The sequence below is a fragment of the Salvelinus namaycush genome, chromosome 24 (assembly GCF_016432855.1).
Source record: "Salvelinus namaycush isolate Seneca chromosome 24, SaNama_1.0, whole genome shotgun sequence".
Taxonomy (NCBI): Eukaryota; Metazoa; Chordata; class Actinopteri; order Salmoniformes; family Salmonidae; genus Salvelinus; species Salvelinus namaycush.
The window spans coordinates 12,186,927-12,208,519 of record NC_052330.1 but is presented as its reverse complement, the minus strand read 5'-3'; the positions used below and the strand labels follow the sequence as shown (position 1 = coordinate 12,208,519).

Sequence of the window (21,593 nt, the reverse complement as noted above, 5' to 3'; positions counted from 1 at the left end):
CAATGCCACAGATGTCTCATGTTTTGTTGGCATGCTGACTGCAGGAATGTCCACCAGAGCTGTTGACAGATAACTGAATGATAATTTCTCTACCATAAGCTGCCTCCAACGTAATTTTAGAGAATTTGGTAGTACTTCCAACCAGCCTCACAACCGCAGACCAGGTGTAACCATGCCAGCCCAGGACCTCAACATCCGGCTTCTTCACCTGCGGAATCGTCTGAGACCAGCGCTTCGGACAGCTGATGAAACTGTGGATTTGCACAACCAAAGAATTTCTGCACAAACTGTCAGAAACCGTCTCAGGGAAGCTCATCTGCGTGCTTGTCATCCTCACCAGGGTCTTGACCTGACTGCAGTTCGGCGTGTCGTATGCGACTTCAGTGGGCAAATACTCACCTTCAATGGCCACTGGCATGCTGGAGAAGTGTGATCTTCACAGATGAATCCCAGTTTCAACTGTACCGAGCCGATAGCAGGCAACATGTATGGCGTTGTGTGGGTGAGCAGTTTGCTGATGTCAATGTTGTGAACAGAGTGCCCCATGGTGGCGGTGGGGTTATGGTATGGGCAGGTATAAGCTATGGATAACGAACAGAATTGCATTTTATCGATGGCAATTTGAATGCACAGAGAAACCGTGACGAGATCCCGAGGCCCATTGTCGTGCCATTCATCCGCCGCCATCAACTCATGTTTCAGCATGATAATGCACGATACCATGTCGCAAGGATCTGTACACAATTCTTGGAAGCTGAAAATGTCCCAATTCTTCCATGGCCTGCATACTAACCACATATGTCTCCCCTTGAGCATGTTTGGGATGCTCTGGATCGATGTGTATGACAGCGTGTTCCAGTTCCAATATCCAGCAACTTCGCACAGCCATTGAAGATGAGTGGGACAACATTCCACAGGCCACAATCAGCAGCCTGATCAACTCTATGTGAAGGAGATGTGTCGCCCTGCATGAGGCAGGTACTGCTGACTGGGGTTGTCAGGAAATGACATGTGCAGAGCATTTCTATCTCCCAGGAGAGCGCCCCCTAATGCGCAGACACACAACCAATCTCCCAGACACTAGCATTTCCATTTCATGTGATGCGTGTCATGAAGTGTTGGGCTAATGACATTACCATATACACTCAATGAAATTGTAAAATGTAACGACATATAACGGTTTCCTAGCTGCATAGAGCACTCCGTGACGGAGACCTCGACAACAGCATCCTCCACAGTGACAGTGTCTGGAAACATCAACCTGGCACGTGCTGCAAGGACCAAGAGAAACATAATAAGCTGTTTGATCACATATGAACGACTATAGTATAAAACATTCATACAATAAATATGATAATAAATATGAATTATTACAGTTTCAGTAAATACTAAACACCTTAGTAAATGAACTAAACCTAATTGAGTGCAGAAGGAAAAGAATGATATTATATTTGTCCCGCGCTCTGCCAGGCGGCTGAGGCTCTCCAGCATGCGGTGGGTGGTGTGGGCTGCGTTCCTGCTGTCACTTTGCTTCTGCAACTGGTAGTAGCCTCTGGACAGAATGGAGTTGGCCTCCTCAGACACCCGCGGCTGCAGCCCCTTGGTAAGGCAGAAATAGGCCTTCATCTTCTCCATGCACCACAGAGACTCCTATGACTGGCTGGGAGCTCCTGGAGGGCAGATGAAGGGGTTATTATTTATCAGGGTCGTATTCATTATCAAATCAAATTTGTATTTGTCACATGTGCCGAATACAACAGGTGTAGACCTTACCGTGAACTGCTTACTTATAAGTCACCAGACAGAAGGACTGTTTGTTAAGAATTGTTTTCAGTTGCAAAACATTTTGCTACATTTTTCCGTAATGAGTAGGACCCAGCCTTCAGTAACCACAGCTCTGAGTGGTCGTCTTGATAATGACACAGAGCACCGATTAAACTGGGGCGATGACGTAGAGAGTATACATCATTGGCTTTTATTCAACATAGTTCTTCCTCATGCAAATAGTGTGGGAATTATATTATGAAAATCATCATGTGCTGGCTTCCGGGGAAGAGAGACCAGACGAGGTCTCAAGTCTAATTTGCAGCGTAGCGTAACTTAACGATATCATATCCCAGTGATTCCTCTGTAATTGGTGGATATCTCAGGCACTAAGAGCAGTGCTGTTACACTCCACTTCTAGAGAGATGCTTTTATTTTATCCCTGTTCTGTACTTCAACTGATCCTATGTCATTAATTGGCCGGAGAGTCCTTCCCTCTGAATCAATCTCTAACATCCAGTAGGACCAGGACCAGGTCAAAACGGCTGAGCAGAGGGATGGTAAGGGTCACGTTGACCGACACAGGCATGTTGGGGTCATACTGGCCCTTAAGGGTTGGTGGCTGCCAAGATGGTTGTCCTGGTGTTCAGTTTACACACCATGCTGGGAAAGACAGGGAAATACAGAGGGAAATAGATGGCAAAAAGTCAATGAAGGCAATAGAAAGAGGCATTATGTGTGTCATTATGTCGTTATCTTTTGAATGCCTACTGACATTATCGTGTTCGATATGTCTAACCCACAACAGAAGTAAAGACCAATTTTGAGTGCAAGATAGGATTTCTATACAGTAGAGCAAGAGGCTTTATAGAACCGCCCTCTGGAATTATATTATGACTATATACATATAAAAACTGTATTTTCTTTACCCTGCACCTTGGCCACACTGATGGTCTGCTTCGCCATGGTTCCGTGGATACTGGTGCGGTCGTGGTCTTTGATGCTGTTGAACACCAGAGCTCCTGCCTCTAGATGTCACTCCCAAGAGTCCTTCACGGCTGCCACCGTGACACACACTACATTTTTTACTACTATAAGTGGTTATTTCATGGATTCTTCTAAGCAAAGTGCACTGTATCAGATGCACCAGCAGAGGTCAGACAGACCTGCGGTAGGAGAGCAGATCCCAGCAGTGAGGACTGAGAGGGGAGTGATTTTAGCAGCGTACTTCAGAAACTTCCCACCTGCAGAAGATGAGACTCGCCTAAACAAGGACCTAAATACAGATCTAGAATCAGATATTAACATGGACACGGTTATTTGCAGTATATAAGATACAGTTGAAGTTGGAAGTTTACATGCACTTAGGTTGGAGTCATTAAAACTCGTTTTTCAACCACTCCACAAACTATAGTTTTGGCAAGCCGGTTAGGACATCTACTTTGTGCATGACACAAGTCATTTTTCCAACAATTGTTTACAGACAGATTATTTCACTTATAATTCACTGTATCACAATTCCAGTGGGTCAGAAGTTTACATAGACTAAGTTGACTGTGCCTTTAAACAGATTGGAAAATTCCAGAAAATGATGTCATGGCTTTAGAAGCTTCTGATAGGCTAATTGACATCATTTGAGTCAATTGGAGGTGTACCTGTGGATGAATTTCAAGGACCACCTCCAAACTCAATTCCTCTTTGCTTGACATCATGGAAAATAAAAAAAATCAGCCAATACCTCAGAAAAAAAATGGAGACCTCCACAAGTCTGGTTCATCCTTGGGAGCAATTTCCAAATGCCTGAAGGTACCACATTCATCTGTACAAACAATAGTACGCAAGTATAAACACCATGGGACCACGCAGCTGTCATACCGCTCAGAAAGGAAATGCGTTCTGTCTCCTAGAGATGAACATACTTTGGTGCGAAAAGTGCAAATCAATCCCAGAACAGCAAAGGACCTTGTGAAGATGTTGGAGGAAACAGGTACAAAAGTATCTATATCCACAGTAAAACGAGTCCTACATCGACATAACCTGAAAGGCCACTCAGCAAGGAAGAAGCCACTGCTCCAAAACCGCCATAAAAAAGACAGACTACGGTTTGCAACTGCACATGGGGACAAAGATCGTACTTTTTGGACAAATATCCTCTGGTCTGATGAAACAAAAATAGAACTGTTTGGCCATAATGACCACCGCTATGTGTGAAGGAAAAAGGGGGAGGCTTATAAGCCGAAGAACACCATCCTAACCGTGCAGCACGTGGGTATCAGCATCATGTTGTGGGGTGCATTGCTGCAGGAGGGACTGGTGCACTTCACAAAATAGATGGCATCATGAGGTAGGACAATTGTGTGAATATATTAAGGCAACATCTCAAGACATCAATCAGGAAGTTAAAGCTTGGTTGCAAATGGGTCTTCCAAATTGACAATGACCCCAAGCATACTTTCAAAGTTGTGGCAAAATGGCTTAAGGACAACAAAGTCAAGGTATTGGAGTGGCCATCACAAAGCCCTGACCTTAATCCTACAGAATATTTTTGGGCAGAACTGAAAAAGCTTGTGTGAGCAAGGAGGCCTACAAACATGACTCAGTTACACCATATGTCATGAGGAATGGGCTTGTGAGCTTGTGGAAGGCTACCTGAAGCGTTTGACCCAAGTTAAACAATTTAAAGGCAATGCTACCAAATACTAATTGAGTGTATGTAAACTTCTAACCCACTGGGAATGTGATGAAAGAAATAAAAGCCAAAATTAATAATTCTCTCTACTATTATTCTGACATTTCACATTCTTAAAATAAAGTGGTGATCCTAACTGACCTAAGACAGGGAATTTTTACTAGGATTAAATGTCAGGATTTGTGAAAAACTGAGTTTAATGTATTTGGCTAAGGTATATGTAAACTTCCAACTTCAACTGTATGTGAGAGAAATGGGCCCATGTTTAGAACAAGGATACATACCTCTTACCTGTGTTCCAGAGGGATCTATTCTTTGCACCCCACCGGCTAACACCATAGCAACAGATAACTTAACTATGTACATTCCAAACACCTGTGGGCACAGACTCATGAGAATCTGTTTCCTGCCTTCGGAATGGAAAAAGAACAACAATCAAATTCCATAAACACTTTATGTCCATCTCATCTCATAGTATTTATCATGTAATAATGACTATTAAATAAATGTAAAAGTTGTATTTAAATCTATATGGCAACAGTTAGTTAGGTTAGTTTCTATGTACCAGCTATAGGGTCATGTTTGTCCCAGAGCTAGTCAAACTCCTTCTGCATGTCCTCTAGGACCAGAGCTGCCATGGTCTGCTCATTGTTCACTTCAATAAAGTTGGCTTTCAACACTAGATCCAGTTCACAACGTGCGACCTCATACAGCGGCTTCCATCGCTGACAAACTACTCCATGCACTGTGACATCGTCTTGTTAACATTCTTAATCACAATAATGAGATTTTAGAGAATCAGCCCAACATTCATTGTGATGTCACTAATCCCTTTAAAAACATTCCTATTCGTTAAAAACATTCCTATTCATCTACTATGACTTCATCTTCGTTGAAAGCCAATCATACAGTATTGTGAAGTTATCATAAACAAAATGACACCCCAATGTAACATCCATATATCGTACAGTATTATGACATCATTGGTCACACATCACACTGTGGAATTTCAATACTCAGTGATGTCACAATCTAACTGGCAACATAATGATGTCACCTCTGCAAAACAAATAATTGTTTAAAAAAATCCCGTAATATGACAACATCCTTTATGTAACAAATCACACTGTGACGTCAACTGTAATACTGCATCATAGTCACAACCCACTGGGCACACACTGGTTGAATCAAATTATGTTGAACCAACGTGGAATAGACATTGAATTGACATCTGTGCCCAGTGGGAAGCCGCAGTCTGATCAAATATAGGCTTATAATTTCTGTTTGCAGATGTTATTTAACAGGCTATTCCACCTTCAACCCACAGTAGGGTTATACAATGTGTAAAACAGAGCTATAGCCCCTTGTCCCCCAGTCAGTCAATCACCTGCTCCTGGATCTTAATCTGCGGTTAGTCCCTGCAAGCTGCTGGGTAGGTGAACTTGGTGCCAGGTGAACTTGGAGTTGCAGAGGTCCTGGTTGGGGCAGTAGGTGGGAGCTCCATCTGGCAGTAGGTGGGAAAGTCAGCTTGCAGGGAGAGCACATGACTGCACTTAGAGCACATGACGGCACACATTTAGTCCCTCTTGTACTCCAGGACTTTGGTCACACTGGTGCGGATGACCGTGTCTGTTACGAACAGGAAGTGACCCGCGTTCCGAGACTTGGGGATGTTCTCCCTGGTGAGCTCTGGACACACAGGAAGACCTGAGGCCTGATGACACATTCAGCAGAGAAGGTTAAGGTTATGGACATCAAATAGACCAAGGAGCACTGGACTAGACTTTAAATCAGAATTGATAATACAACTGCACCAACATACTTGGAACTTAAAAGTTCAGCATTACTTGTCATGCTCAATATACACCATCAGATGGGGATCTCTACCCAGTCTTGTATTGAGGAGAGAGCGCTTACATCTTGCATGAGTCAAATAAAACACACTACATAGAAGAATAAAAAAATGCTTGGCCTACACATCTGGCACAAGTTGTTGCCTTGCTGTACATCTGTTAAGTAGCCTACAGTATTGATTTTCAGTGGATAAAAGTACCTAATGGAGAGAGTTCAAAGGGAGGTAGCTTAAAAGCGCCCGCATACTAGGTTTGGTTTGCTCCTAGCAGAACTTCTGAAAATAGTCTGAATTAATCTAAAATAAGGCCAGCATCCTGGAGTTGCCTCTTTACTGTTGATGTTGAGACTGGTGTTTTGCGGGTACTCTTTATTGAAGCTGCCAGTTGAGGACTTGTGAGGCATCTGTTTCTCAAACTAGACACTCTAAAGTACTTGTCCTCTTCCTCAGTTGTGCACCGGGGCCTCCCACTCCTCTTTCTATTCTGGTTAGAGCCAGTTTGCGCTGTTCTGTGAAGGGAGTAGTACACAGCATTGTACGAGATCTTCAGTTTCTATTCAATTTCTCGCATGGAATAGCCTTCATTTCTCAGAACAAGAATAGACTGATGAGTGTATTCTGGCCCTTTTTGAGCCTGTAATCGAACCCACAAATGCTGATGCTCCAGATACTCAACTAGTCTAAAGAAGGCCAGTTGTATTGCTTCTTTAATCAGTACAACAGTTTTCAGCTGTGCTAACATAATTGCAAAAGGGGTTTTCTAATGATCAATTAGCCTTTTAAAATGATAAACTTGGATTAGCTAACACAACATGCCATTGGAACACAGGAGTGATTGTTGCTGATAATGGGCCTCTGTAGATATTGTAGATATTCCATAAAAAATCTGCTGTTTCCAGCTACAATAGTCATTTACAACATTAACAATGTCTACACTGTATTTCAGATCAATTTGATGTTATTTTAATGGACAAAAAATGTGCTTTTCTTTCAAAAACGGTAGTGTACATATGACCTCAATTACCTTGATTAACCTGTAGCCCCGCACATTGACTCGGTACCGGTGCCCCCTGTATATAGCCTCATTACCGTTATTTTATTGTGTTACATTTTGTAAAACTTTTTCTGTATTTTTTGTGAAAATATTTTCTTACTTACTTTTTAAAAAACTCTGCATTGTTGGTTAAGGGCTTGTAAGCAATGTTCCCACTAAGCTGCACGCTTACGGGGGCACACAGCTCCAGTGGTGTAAAGTACTTAAGTAAAAATGCTTTAAAGTACTACTTAAGTAGTTTTTGGGGTATCTGTACTTTACTTTATTATTTATATTTTTGGCAACTTTTACTTTACTACATTCCTAATGAAAATAATGTACTTTTTACTAAATACATTTTCCCTGACACCCAAAAGTACTCGTTACATTTTGACAGGAAAATGGTCCAATTCACACACTGATCAAGAGAACATCCCTGGTCACCCCTACTGCCTCTGATCTGGCGGACTCACTAAACACAAATGCATCGTTTGGAGTGTGCCTCTGGCTATCCGTCAATTTAAAAAAACAAGAAAATGGTGCTGTCTGGATTGCTTTATATAAGGAATTTGAAATGACTTATACTTTTACTTTTGATACTTAAGTACATTTTAGCAATTCCATTTACTTTTGATACTTAAGTATATTTAAAACCAAATGTTTTTAGACCTTTACTCAAGTAGGATTTTACTGGGTGACTTCTCTTTTACTTGAGTAATTTTCTATTAAGGTATCTTTACTTTTACTCAAGTATGACAATTTAGTACTTTTTCCACCACTGCGCAGCTCCCTGGGACTGCCATGCAGAACAAATATCAGCCCGCACAGAAAAGCACGAGATTAAACTTTCTAGAGTTTTCCATGTTAGTTAATATTACCAACGTTTCCCTTTACTGTGGGAATTGTGATCGAATCAACACAATATTAGCCACTTTCAATGCAACATACCGAAACCAAAAAACAAACTATGCAAAACTAACGACTCAGGCCCGAACTCTTCACAGACCGGTGCGCCATAAACAATCAGAGCTGCAGTAGCCTAAATGCAAATAGACCATTGCCATATATGGACCTGTGCCATTCACTTTGAACTGGACTGTGTTTACAGCATGACCGGTTGTGATTAGATTGCGTTTGTTTTGAGAGCAAAGTGAGAGCTACATGTAGCAACGTGTGCACTTTTGTTCATATCCTTTGCTAGTTATTGAGATATTAGCCCATTTATAGATCATTTGTAGTCAGCAATGAGGGCGTGACTGCTTCCTACAAGAGCATAAAATGTGTGCATTTATTTTTCTTTTTTTTTCTTTCTTTTTTAAAATTTTATCCCATTTTCTCCCCAATTTTCGTGGTATCCAATCGCTAGTAATTACTATCTTGTCTCATCGCTACAACTCCCGTACGGGCTCGGGAGAGACGAAGGTCGAAAGCCATGCGTCCTCCGAAGCACAACCCAACCAAGCCGCACTGCTTCTTAACACAGCGCGCCTCCAACCCGGAAGCCAGCCGCACCAATGTGTCGGAGGAAACACCGTGTACCTGGCCCCCTTGGTTAGCGCGCACTGCGCCCGGCCCGCCACAGGAGTCGCTGGAGCGCGATGAGACAAGGATATCCCTACCGGCCAAATCCTCCCTAACCCGGACGACGCTATGCCAATTGTGCGTCGCCCCACGGACCTCCCGGTCGCGGCCGGCTGCGACAGAGCCTGGGCGCGAACCCAGAGACTCTGGTGGCGCAGTTAGCACTGCGATGCAGTGCCCTAGACCACTGCGCCACCCGGGAGGCCTAATGTGTGCATTTCTTGACATCTTTGAAAAGTGAGTCAGGTAAAGAGTTTTTTTTGTCTTAAAGAGGCAGTGTTGTATTTTGAGATAGGCTTGAATAAGCTAAGTAGCTAATAGGCAGAGGGTAGTATAACTTGTCTGATTCTGTGTAATAATGGTATGTGAATAATGATGCATTTTATTTTGTAAAGTTGTTTTTGCATCAAACAACCAGATTTTCAGTCACAAGTGGATAAACAGGTTCATGTCAAGCCCTGCATGTTTTTTTCAAAAATCTCATGGAATGTAGACCTACATTGAACACCACACATCGCTGCTACTGTAGGCTGAATGATAGAACAGCTATTTCCATGTTAAAATGTTATGGGATGCATTTTCTTGATTGTTTTTGATGATATGCCACTCTGGTAGGCCTACATTATGATCAATTAGCCACAGTAGGCTACTTGACCACTGTTAAAACTAACTTAAATCGGGTACAGCCTCAGTGTTCACAGTAAACACGCACTGGAAGTTGCACAGAACTTTCACAATGTTCAAGTTTGCACTCAGCAGAATAGAAATTTGCTCAGTGATGATTTTTTTTTGAGGGAACATTGCTTGTAAGGAAGCATTTCACGGTAAGGTTTGCACCTGTTGTATTCGGTGCATGAGACAAATACAATTTGATTTAATAGATGACATTGCTCTTCTTTCATCCCACGCACTGACAAAGTATAAAAGGAAAATAGGCCTTTATGATGGATCCAATGCAATATTCCAGCCCACCAAATGCTATCATGGCCTCATAGAACACATCATCTCTCTCCATCTAGCATCTTAAATGGCATTCACATTTTACGTCCACATCTTCAGTGCTTTTATGTGAAGCACTTTCCATTTTCTCAATGAGATTAGACAACTCCGATTTAAGATGGAGCCCACATACAGCGGCCCTCTCCACAGAGAGACATACTTTGTATTTCGAGCGAGCAACATGTTGAAAACATCGAGTCATCAAAAGAGCCCAGCATACCCTGAGGAGAAAGATATTGGTCTGACCTTAAACATTGCCGTGTAGTAGTAACATTCCCCACCAGAACACACACGGCTACATCACCAAGAGCCTTTTGAAGCGCATCCTCTGGCTAATTATAACGCTGCTGTCTGTACCAGTGAGACCCCAGACTGCAGTGCACAATGGCTAAAGTAATTAGGTGTGGAGGTTGACCTAGGACGGCTCACACAGGAAAATGTATAAACCGGTACTTTGTTTCGGTTCTAAGCGGTTCAGAACTTTATTTTGCTGGTCGGAATAGTGGAACAGAACAAAAAAATTGTGAATCATCATGAATGAAGTCGACAATCTACTGTCAAATCCTTTTCAATCCTTGTCATATGAAGATAAATTATAGATAAAACGTATCGGTGTTCATCGGCCGTTGGACATAAACATTACACAACAAGGTGGAAATCGTAAATTCAGTAATGAGTGGTTTGAAAGGAATCAGTGGCTAACTGCAAGCATTGCAAAGCAATCACTAGCCTGCTACTCAGTGGAGTGGGTGTGTGGTCCAAGTCTGGGTTTAAGGGTCTCTTTTCCAAGATTAAAAGGATAAACATTCAACATTGGCCACGCTGTCAATCCAGCATGACTTCTTCCGTGTTCGAAACAACTGGAAATTCAGAACTGGGAAATCTCAGACTTCAGTGAGTTCAAGACAACTGGAAACTCTGAAAGAAACAAGCTCCGACTGGGAAAATAAGTTTGGAACGGTCACCCAACTCGGAATTCCAAGTCGGGAACTTGGGCCCCTATCACTGACGTCATAATTCAACCTTGTTTTTTTTCCCAGAGTTCCTAGTTGTCTTGAAAGCGCCATAAATCAAGAGAATGCCAAACTTTAAATGACAAAGTTTGAAGACAAAATTTGCCACGAAGGACCTCTGCACTACCTTCCTGTTGACGTGAACACAGCACAACAAGGTGAGTCCAAAAATGTCTTGTACTGTATGCTGCTGCATAAATTATGTAATGTGACAGGGAGTGCAGTGCATTCGGAAAGTATTCAAACCTCTTGACATTTTCCACATTTAGGTTATGTTACAGCCTTATTCTAAAAGTAATTACATACATTTTTCCCTCATCAATCTACACATAATACCCCATAATGACAAAGAAAAAACTGGTTTTTATAAATTTTTGCAAATTTATAAAGAAAAAACTGAAATAGCACATTTACATAAGTATTCAGACCCTTTACTCAGTACTTTGTTGAAGCACCTTTGGTAGCGATTAAAGCTTTGAGTCTTGGGTATGACGCTACAAGCGTGGCACACCTGTATTTGGGGAGTTTCTCCTATCCTCTAAAGCTCTGTCAAGTTGGAAAGTGTCCCGAAGCCACTCCTGCGTTGTCTTAGTTGAGTGCTTAGGGTCGTTGTTCTATTGGAAGGTGAACCTTTGCCCCAGTCTGAGGTCCTGCGCGCTCTGGAGCAGGTTTTCACCAAGGATCTCTCTGTTTTTTGCTCCGTTCATTTTTCCCTTGGTCCTGACTAGTCTCCCAGTCCTTGCCGCTGAAAAACAACCCCACAGCATGATGCTACCACCACCATGCTTCACCGTAGGGATGGTGCCTGGTTTCCTCCAGATGTGACGCTTGGCATTCAGGCCAAAGAGTTCAATCTTGGTTTCATCAGACCAAAGAATCTTGTTTCTCATGGTCTGAGAGTCTTTAGGTGTCTTTTGGAAAACTCCATGCAGGCTGTCATGTGCCTTTTACTGAGGAGTGGCTTCCGTCTGGCCACTCTACCATAAAGGCCTGATTGGTGGAGTGCTGCAGAGATGCTTGTCCTTCTGGAAGGTTCTCCCATCTCCACAGAGGAACTCTGGAGCTCTGTCAGAGTGACCTTCGGGTTCTTGGTCACCTCCTTGACCAAGGCCCTTTTCCCCCGATTGCTCAGTTTGGCCGGGCGGCCAGCTCTAGGAGAGTCTTGGTTGTTCCAAACTTCTTCCATTTAAGAATGATGGAGGCCACTGCGTTCTTGGGGACCTTCAATGTTGCAGATCTGTGCTTCGACACAATTCTGTTTTTCGGAGCTCTTCGGACAATTCCTTCGACCCTCATGGCTCTGTTTTTGCTCTGACATGCACTGCCAACTTTGGGACCTTATATAGACAGGTGTGTGCCTTTCCAAATCATGTCCAATCAATTGTAGAAACATCTCAAGGATGATCAATGGAAACAGGATGCACCTGAGCTTAATTCAGAGTCTCATAGCAAAGAGTGAAAACATATGTAAATAAGGTATTTCTGTTTTGTTTTTTTATACATTTGCAAAACAATATGCAAACCTGTTTTCGCTTTGTCATTATGGGGTATAGTGTGTAGATTGATTCATATTTTATTTTCATTTAATCCATTTTAGAATAAGGCTGTAATGTAACAATTTTTTTCTTTTTAAAGGGGTCTGAATACTTTCCGAATGAACTGTACATATAACTAGGAATAAAGGGACTAGGCAACAGGATAGATAATAAAGAATAGCAGCAACTTAAGTAATGAGTTTAAAAAGTTAATGCAAAAAGAGTGTAATGTAAGAAAATGTGGAAAAAGTCAAAGGGTCTGAATACTTTCCAAATGCACTGTATACGGTAGCTAAGTAAGCAATACTAATTGTATGTTGTGCAGCTGTTAGTAGTTCATGTGCCTCACCCTAATAATTTGCTCCCTAACTTAGCCTACTGCTCTGACTTGGTGGTGCACATTTATTTAGCCTATAGCCTGTTTTAGAGAAATGCCATCATCGGATACTGTAAGAGATTTTATTGTCTGCTTATATGCCCCCTTTATTTATCCTACGGTTCTGACTTGGTGTACAGGGATAATACTGTAAGAATGGCCCATGTTCTAAATTCCTCCGCTGTACATTTCAAAAGTGCTGAACATTGACTACGTCCGTCCTCGCTCGCTCATTAATGTCTTAATCGAAATTACGGATTGCCTCTTATCCACTCATTGACCCCTTATGCCATAGTTTGTACATCTCAATTTTCAGTAGAAACCACAATGTTTAAGCAAGTCAACCATATCAGCTATGTTTTTTTTAAAGGCAGTAAATGAGGCTGAATGAACTGTTTCGCTGCCAAACATAGCTAAGCTGGTTTGGATTTTGCACTGACCAATATGGCTGCCACTTTCACCCCACTCTGGAACTTTGAGGGTCTATAATATAGTCCCTCTACTAATATAATAGGCTCTCTATGGTAAGGTCCTCTTACCTGTGATTCTGGCCTGCAGGTGGTGTTTGACCTTGTGCCAGCCTTGCTGTGTTGAGTTCACTGACACCGTCTTGGCGGCTCTGTGAAGGGCGTTGTCGAAGATGTTGATGACCCCTCGCTGGGGTAGGCATTAAATCAGTCTCCCACCTCCATGTTGGCTTCGAATAGCGTCATGGTGTTGCTGACCACCGAGTAGTGGGCATCTTCATCAAGCGCCAGAAGGATCTGCAGGATGTCAGTCGCGTGGTGCTCTGTTACATACGCCTCAAACACCTGCCCTATCAGAGCTACCAGCTCAGGTTTATCAACATCATGGATCTGCAGGGGTGGAATATGATTTAAATTTAACAAGCTGTGTAATGTATGCAATGATCGATGCAGCCAGATGACATCTCATATAAACCCAAAGGGCTCATCTGTAGTGTCTGGCTTGTAAACTGATGGTGAAATTGGTAGTAGAGGCAAATGTGGACAGCAATCTATCAGATTGGTGATAGTAATTCCGGCTAACACGAATGCGTCAGTTCTGTACGCTATGAGATGCATTCGCGGACCAGAGTTTGTGTGTTCTATTCTGGAGAAACAACTGGTGTATGCAGAGACGTGTTTGTCGACACTAACAACTTTGGTGAGTTACAAAAGTATATTGAAGTAAGTCACTAAACAAAGTCGGAAAATAATTCTTCTAGAGGGATGAATGTAATGGCCGAAGATCCCAAAACACAGCGGAGAGAGACGGTTCGCTAAGTGCGTCGTTAGACCATGTGTCGATACTGATAGGATCGAAAGAAAAGCAGCGCTGCTCTCGTCTCAGCTTCCTCCATTTAAATCTTACATGAACATAAAAAGGATTCCACTATACCGACGACGGATCAGCTACTAGCGATATTACCACCGCTGGAAATATTGAGGCTTTTTATTATGCTTACTTAATAATAATGCCCTGAATCACAGATTGGTCACATCATTGCCCTGTTACACATCATGAAATATACTGAGGCAAATAATTACAGACAGCAGCCTAAAGAAATCTCCAATTTGGACTCCAGACCAAAGGCCGAATTTCCACCGGTCTAATGTCCATTGCTCATGTTTCTTGCCCCAAGCATGTCTCTTCTTATTATTGGTGTCCTTTTGTACTGGTTTCTTTGCAGCAATTCGACCATGAAGGCCTGATTCACACAGTCTCCTCTGAACAGTTGATGTTGAGATGTGTCTGTTCCTTGAGCTCTGTGAAGCATTTATTTGGGCTGCAATTTCTGTGGCTGGCAACTCTAATGAACTTATCCTCTGCAGCAGAGGTAACTCTGGGTCTTCCATTCCTGTGGCGGACCTCATGAGAGCCAGTTTCATCATAGTGCTTGATGGTTTTTGCGACTGCACTTGAAGAAACTTTCAAAGTTCTTGAAATATTCCATATTGACTGACCTTCATGTCTTAAAGTAATGATGGACAGTCCTTTCTCTTTGCTTATTTGAGCTGTTCTTGCCATAATACGGACGGTCTTTTACCAAATAGGGCTATCTACCTTGTCACAACACAACTGATTGGCTCAAATGCATTAAGGAGGAAAGAAATTCCAAAAATTAACTTTTAAGGAACACCTGTTAATTGAAATGTATTTTAACTAGGCAAGTCAGTTTAGAACAAATTCTTATTTACAATGATGGCCTAGGAACAGTGGGTTAACTGCCTCGTTTTTACCTTGTCAGCTTGGGGATTCGATCCAGCAACCTTTCGGTTAATGTCCCAATGCTCTAACCACTATACTGCCTGCCACCCCAATTTATATATATATATTACACACTACCGGTTTATATATATTACACACTACCGGTTTATATATATATATATATATATATATATATATATGGAGGTCATTTTGCAGGGCTCTGGTAGTGCTCCTCCTTGCACAAAGGCGGAGGTAGCGGTCCTGCTGCTGGGTTGTTTCCCTCCTACGGCCTCCTCCACATCTCCTGATGTACTGGCCTGTCTCCTGGTAGCGCCTCCATGCTCTGGACACTACGCTGACAGACACAGCAAACCGTTTTGCCACAGCTCGCATTGATGTGCCATCCTGGATGAACTGCACTACCTGAGCCACTTGTGTGGGTTGTAGACTCCGTCTCATGCTACCACTAGAGTGAAAGCACCGCCAGCATTCAAAAGTGACCAAAACATCAGCCAGGAAGCATAGGAACTGAGAAGTGGTCTGTGGTCACCACCTGCAGAACCATTCCTTTATTGGGGGTGTCTTGCTAATTGCCTATAATTTCCACCTTTTGTCTATTCCATTTGCACAACAGCATGTGACATTTATTGTCAATCAGTGTTGCTTCCTAAGTGGACAGTTTGATTTCACAGAAGTGTGATTGACTTGGAGTTACATTGTGTTGTTTAAGTGTTCCCTTTATTTTTTTGAGCAGTGTATATATATATATATATATATATTTATATATATATTACACACTACCGGTTTATATATATATATATATTACACACTACCGGTCAAAAGTTTTAGAATACTGTCACTGATTCCCCCGGTACTGCTGCCTACCGGTCAGTTTTACCGTCAAAAGTTTTACAATATATATTTAAGCTAACCCCAACTGTTTTCCTAACCTTAACCTAATTCTCCAAACAAGCTACATTAATTATCCTAACCTGCTGCGTAAGGTCTTTTAACCTGCTATGAAAAGTCAAATCTGACATTAACTTGACAAAAGCTGGATCCCTTCTAGCCATGACCTTTAAGAACTTTCCTCTGGATTCACACATTCAGTACTCCCACAGGGGTGTTCAAAACTACAACACGAAAGAAACATCACGGCACTGTCTTAAAATACTCACTATGAATTAAATGCTGCATTTACATCCACAATAATTCAATAGAAAACATGTTTTTTTATGTGGGTCAAAATAATCTGAAATTGCTTTTATGGAAGGAAGCCCTTATATTTTCTGATTTGTTAGCGTCTATGTCTATTCAGAATAAATGTGCAGCCGCAAGGCTGTCACATGCCACAACAGGACCAAAGAAATTCACCTGAACCAGACCTGAACACACACACACAGTAATACCTGTACATACTTTGACCATTTCAAAACATAATGGAGTTCATTCAAACACCTTATAATTAAATATTTTCTGAAGAAGTTGGTATTCTATGGCACAGTACTTTATGGTACAAATCCTCCATAAATTGAAAGGCCCCCAAAAAAGACAGCACACATATCATGATTAAATGTCACAATAATTATTTATTAGTTAAGCATACATAGTATAATATAAATATAAAATATGCAATTTATTTTTAAAATTGGTGAGACATCATTATATCTGTGTTGAGACAACCATACAAACAGTTTAATTCTACCAAAATTGGTTATGCGGCTGTAACAAACTCTCGTTATGGTGCCATTCTAAAATAAGGTACAGAGAGAGGACAATTTACTGTAGCAGCATATGCATCACTCTTTAGAAACTGCAGAAAAGAAAACGTCAAACATACTCATCGGCACTGTACAAACAAGGAACCCGTTCACGGTGAAGTAATCAACAGAATGAAATGGAGTGGGAGATCATTAAATAATGTTCATTTTTTGTTGTTGTATTTTTCGTTTCCTATGGTTGACATGCTCTCGAGTTGCAAAAGTCAGAAAGTGAAGTACTGGGCGAACCACTCCTGGCGCTGGGGGTCGGGGGATCCTACGGGTGACTCTTCTGTCTCAGGAGGGCTACACAGGGGGGGGCACACCACAACAGCAGCACAGTTACACAATACAGGACATTATTGACTAAGGAATCCTTATTACACCTTGGAGTTGAGAGTCATTTTATTTGATTTAAGTCTGTGGGTTTTATGCCTGTGTGATGTGTTTGTGAATGTTCCTTAGTGTCGTTGGTATAGTCATTCATCCAGTTCAGAGGATAATGGGATTTTGCTGCGGCAGTATAGATTTGATGATCTGCTCTTAAGTGTGAATGTTTCCTAGAAAACAATAACATTTCCATTGCGCTAACCAGCCTTTAATCGTGTTAAGTGTGCTCATTTCTAAGAGCCTGTGGCTCTACTAACTAACATTTCTGTTTTACATGATCATCCAGACATGAGGTTTTGTGAGATTAAATTACAAGACCATGCAGTTGTTAATCTTTGACTCAGGTCCTTGGGGGAGGACGCTGTCTTGGTTATATAGATATGTGAATGCATCTATTAAAAATCCTATGTACTACTTTCATACTACTTGTCTGTAGTTTCTGAAAAGCCAATGCAATTGTAACCCCAAGGACAAAATCTGAGAGGGAAAATGTATTGAAAGACCATAACCTTGTCTATTGTTGTTTGTTCTAAGTCTACCTAAGATATAGCATATTCAACCTAATGCATTTCACTGGGTTTGCTGGCTTGACCATAGCCTTGGCATTGACAAATTCACAATAACTGGCCAACAAACATCATTGTACTCGAACATTGCAGCTTTATTCCACATAAAATAACCTTTGCTCTTTGCCTATAGAGCTAGATATATCTCTGGCTGTCTGTCTGGCTGCCTGGTGTCTAGGGCTCTCCCTCAGCCTCAGTTGTTCAGGGTTGTAGCCCATTGATGGGCACCAGATGCCTCCTATCTATGAAGGGCTTGACATCCGACTGTCTGGAGAGCCAAAAAGGAGGAGAGGATGAGTGGGAGAAGTCTCATTGAAATGTCAGTACAGAACAAACCGTAATAATGTGAAGCGCTCTCCTCTCAACAACTAGAGTGTACAACGAGTTCAAGATGGAAAATATCTCAGTGATTTATGACTCAACTTTATATTGCAGTTGATATTTGACAAACACAAAGGCAAGGAAATTGCAGTCTGCGAATCTGACAAAGAACGGTGTAACTTCAGATATTTTGAGTTTTAATTTCCTACTATGGTTATTTCCACAGTTGTTATGTGAAATAACATCCTCTGAACTTAAAGTTTTATTATTACTATCATGACTAGATACAAATGAATGAACACAGTCTGCACTCATTCTTCACTGCACCAACTGTATTGCCCTAACTGAGCTGAACATGTCTGAAGTTTTTCAATTAAAGACACGTGGCTTCTTCATCCTGTGCGGAGCTTGAACTGTTTGTCTCTGAGAACTATCCTTAAATGTCTCCTCTGTGATCATTCTCTCCTCAGTCTCAGTAGCCTCCATTGCAGCAAACCCAATTGAATGCTCAATTCCTCACCAATTTCAGATCCAGAGAACACCTGGGCTGAGACGGACAGGGCTGACTTCAACAACATCAAAAGCTAGAAGCAGAGAACTGGCATAAGCACGCATGCTAGTGTTTTTCATCGGGAAAACTCAAGTATGTATGTACATGTATTGTACTACACATTTGCTGGTGAGCTGAATTAAGAAGTTCTATTGATCTAGGTATCTTTTCCGAGGACTGAAGCATGTGTATTCTGGTATAGACCTCGTGAATGGAAATAGGGCAGCACTTCAGGAGCACTGCAACGAGATAGAAGCAGCCTTTGAATAATCTGAAATCAAATATGTAATACATGGCACCATTGTGTCATCATTTGCCCCTGCAGTTTGGTTAATACGAGTGGTATGTGCTTCAGCAGGTATGTAGTATGTGGGGGTGCATCTGTTGCTAAGTGCAAACAGGGTCAACCTTGCCAGGGGCTGAGACAGACAGGCCATGTGTGTGATGCAGTGATGGGAGAGTCCCATGACAATGGAGGGCAGCCCCGCACAAATCCGCCACACCTACTCATCTGCAACTTATTTACATAGCAGCATGCAGCCAAGGCAACAGAAACGGCCAAAGCTCCTTCGGCACAGTGCACACGGGTACAGATACATAACAAGTGCAGCAATAGGCAGAAACCTAAGTACCGGATGAGTAGAGGCATCATAAGCTAGTACAACACGTGCACACGAGAGTACCACATTAACATGTGTGCTTAATACACATGAACAGAATTATAGCTGGAAGCACAACAACGAGCAAAGCAATGCCAAGGCACAAGAGAGAGAGGCGTTCATTGATGAGAGGGAGAGTGTTGTTGTTATTGGAGGCTTCAGTTAGACGTTCACACATCCCCACACACACAGAACTGTACATGGCAAGAAAATATCACCACCAATATTTTCCTCATGTAAAATCAAAACAATTTCACATCAAGGTGGACAACAAAGTGCAGTAAGTGCGGCAAGCCTGGAGGCCGATGAGGATGGGGGGGTTTAACAGAACAATATCACCAATGAGTTGTAGGCCTATAACTTCCAGAACAAACTGAACAATTAACACAACGCAGAGACACAGAGACAACTCCTAGCGTGCACACTTCAGTTTGCATGTTAAGAGTGATGGTGGGGGTGGGGTGGGGGTGGGGGGGGGGTAGTGGTACACATGCTCCTTTTGCATTCCAATGCCATTTTCAAAGCTTATGTATTTACTATACTTTATAATAGTATAGTAAAGTGTTGACACGTCTCCAGCAGTGTGTAAGTTCAGCTGGAATATATTTTGTTGTGTGTTTGAAAAGAAACCCTCCTGTGAAGTCACTGACTTCGCGGTATAAAGTAAAGATGAATTGACATAGCAGTGGGGGGGGGGGGGGGGGGGGGGGATTGTGGGAGCTCTGCCTCTCTCCGAAAGCTAATTCTCGGGGGATGCAATCAAAGCCTCGCAAAAACTGCAGGCAAAGACAAAAACCATCATGTCCTTCAAATAGAATAGCAATCAAGAGGGAATCCTGGGATGAACCCTCAGCCTGTTGGCAACAGGCAGCACACAACTTAATCTATTATTCAAGGTAATTAAAGTTCTAGACTGGAGTGCTTAAATGTTTTTTGTCATTCCTAATTTAACGCTCTTTTGTTTATCAGAGCGAGGTCTGACAGAGGGGGGAAGAACATCAACATTCGCCAGTGAGGGTCACATTGAGAAGTTTCTTTTAAAGACTGAAGCCCAACATAAAGGGATATGACAGCTGACTCTGGAGAGGTTTGTATGAAAGCTGCCTATCTGTAGCTGTATGGGCCGAAGGTCAGGGCAAGCCTCTGTCTGTCTGTGTGTCAGTGTGCTTGACCCCTGGGCCTGCCCATGGTGCGGACGGAGGCGTCAGCGGCGAGGGAGGGGCGGCGCTCACCTCATGAATTTCTTGGGCTCTGTCGGAGGGGTCGGTGGGGGCAGAGGTTTGCTAGTGTTGAGCTCAAGGTGGTGAATGGGGGAGTTGGGGATAGGCTCTAGGCGGTTGGGCTGGGGTTGCCCGCTCCCCGTCCCTGTTCCTGTCGCCTCCAGAGCCCTGAGGTTTGGAGAGCTGCTGAATCGGTTTGCTGATTTGTCATTCTTTCTCTGTTGCTACACAGTAGGACAAAAACACAAACAAATGGGAAAAATAGGGAAAGCTAGTCCAATGGAAAAAAAGACTGCTGTGTATATATATATATATATTTCTCATTCTCTTAGAGGATTTATGTGGATGGATGCTTTCTGATGGTCAAGCTCGCACCACTCAGCTAGTGAAGCAACAGTCGCTCTCAGCTTTATGTAAACTAAGATGGGCAAAAAAGGGATGCATCAAAGGAAGAGGCTACAGAAAGTTCACACTAACAAAGAATGGCTTGGAAAGCAAAGGAGAACTGGATGTCTGAACAGGGAGATAACACACACACACTGACTAACACACACACACACACACTGACTAACACACACACACACACACTGACTCACACACACACTGACTCACACACACACACACACACACACACACACACACACACACACACACAAATGTACAAACACACATAATATCGGAAGTTATAGAACTTGAAATGGAATCAACAGTTACATATTGACCATGCAGAGTGATCCATTCAACTGGGAGACAGGGGATTGCTGTGTTTACATTGGAATGGGACACAACTTCTCTCCACTAAAGGATGGAATGGTTCCAATGGAAATCAAGGTTAAATATACGTGGAAAATCTCCACTTCAATCATTCTCGACAACGACGTACAGGCAACCGGTTTAGGCTTGTAATGACCGGGATGGTTCCTTAATGGTTTCAAATTGTCACCGGTAGCTTTCGGGCTTCACAAAGTGTCAAAGATTATCTCAGATTAGCTATATGGCTCTAATCAACTGATGGTCAGTGTTAGTCCAGAGGTGTGTTAGCCTTGTGTCTGTCTGTATGGTGTGTAAGTGTAC

The 21,593-nt window shown here is 42.3% G+C and overlaps 1 pseudogene; it reads right to left on the bottom strand.

The window, feature by feature from the left end:
- Positions 1-942: 942 nt before the first annotated feature.
- LOC120019285 lies at positions 943-21,385 on the bottom strand (annotated as a pseudogene).
- Between the last annotated feature and the right edge of the window lie 208 nt (positions 21,386-21,593).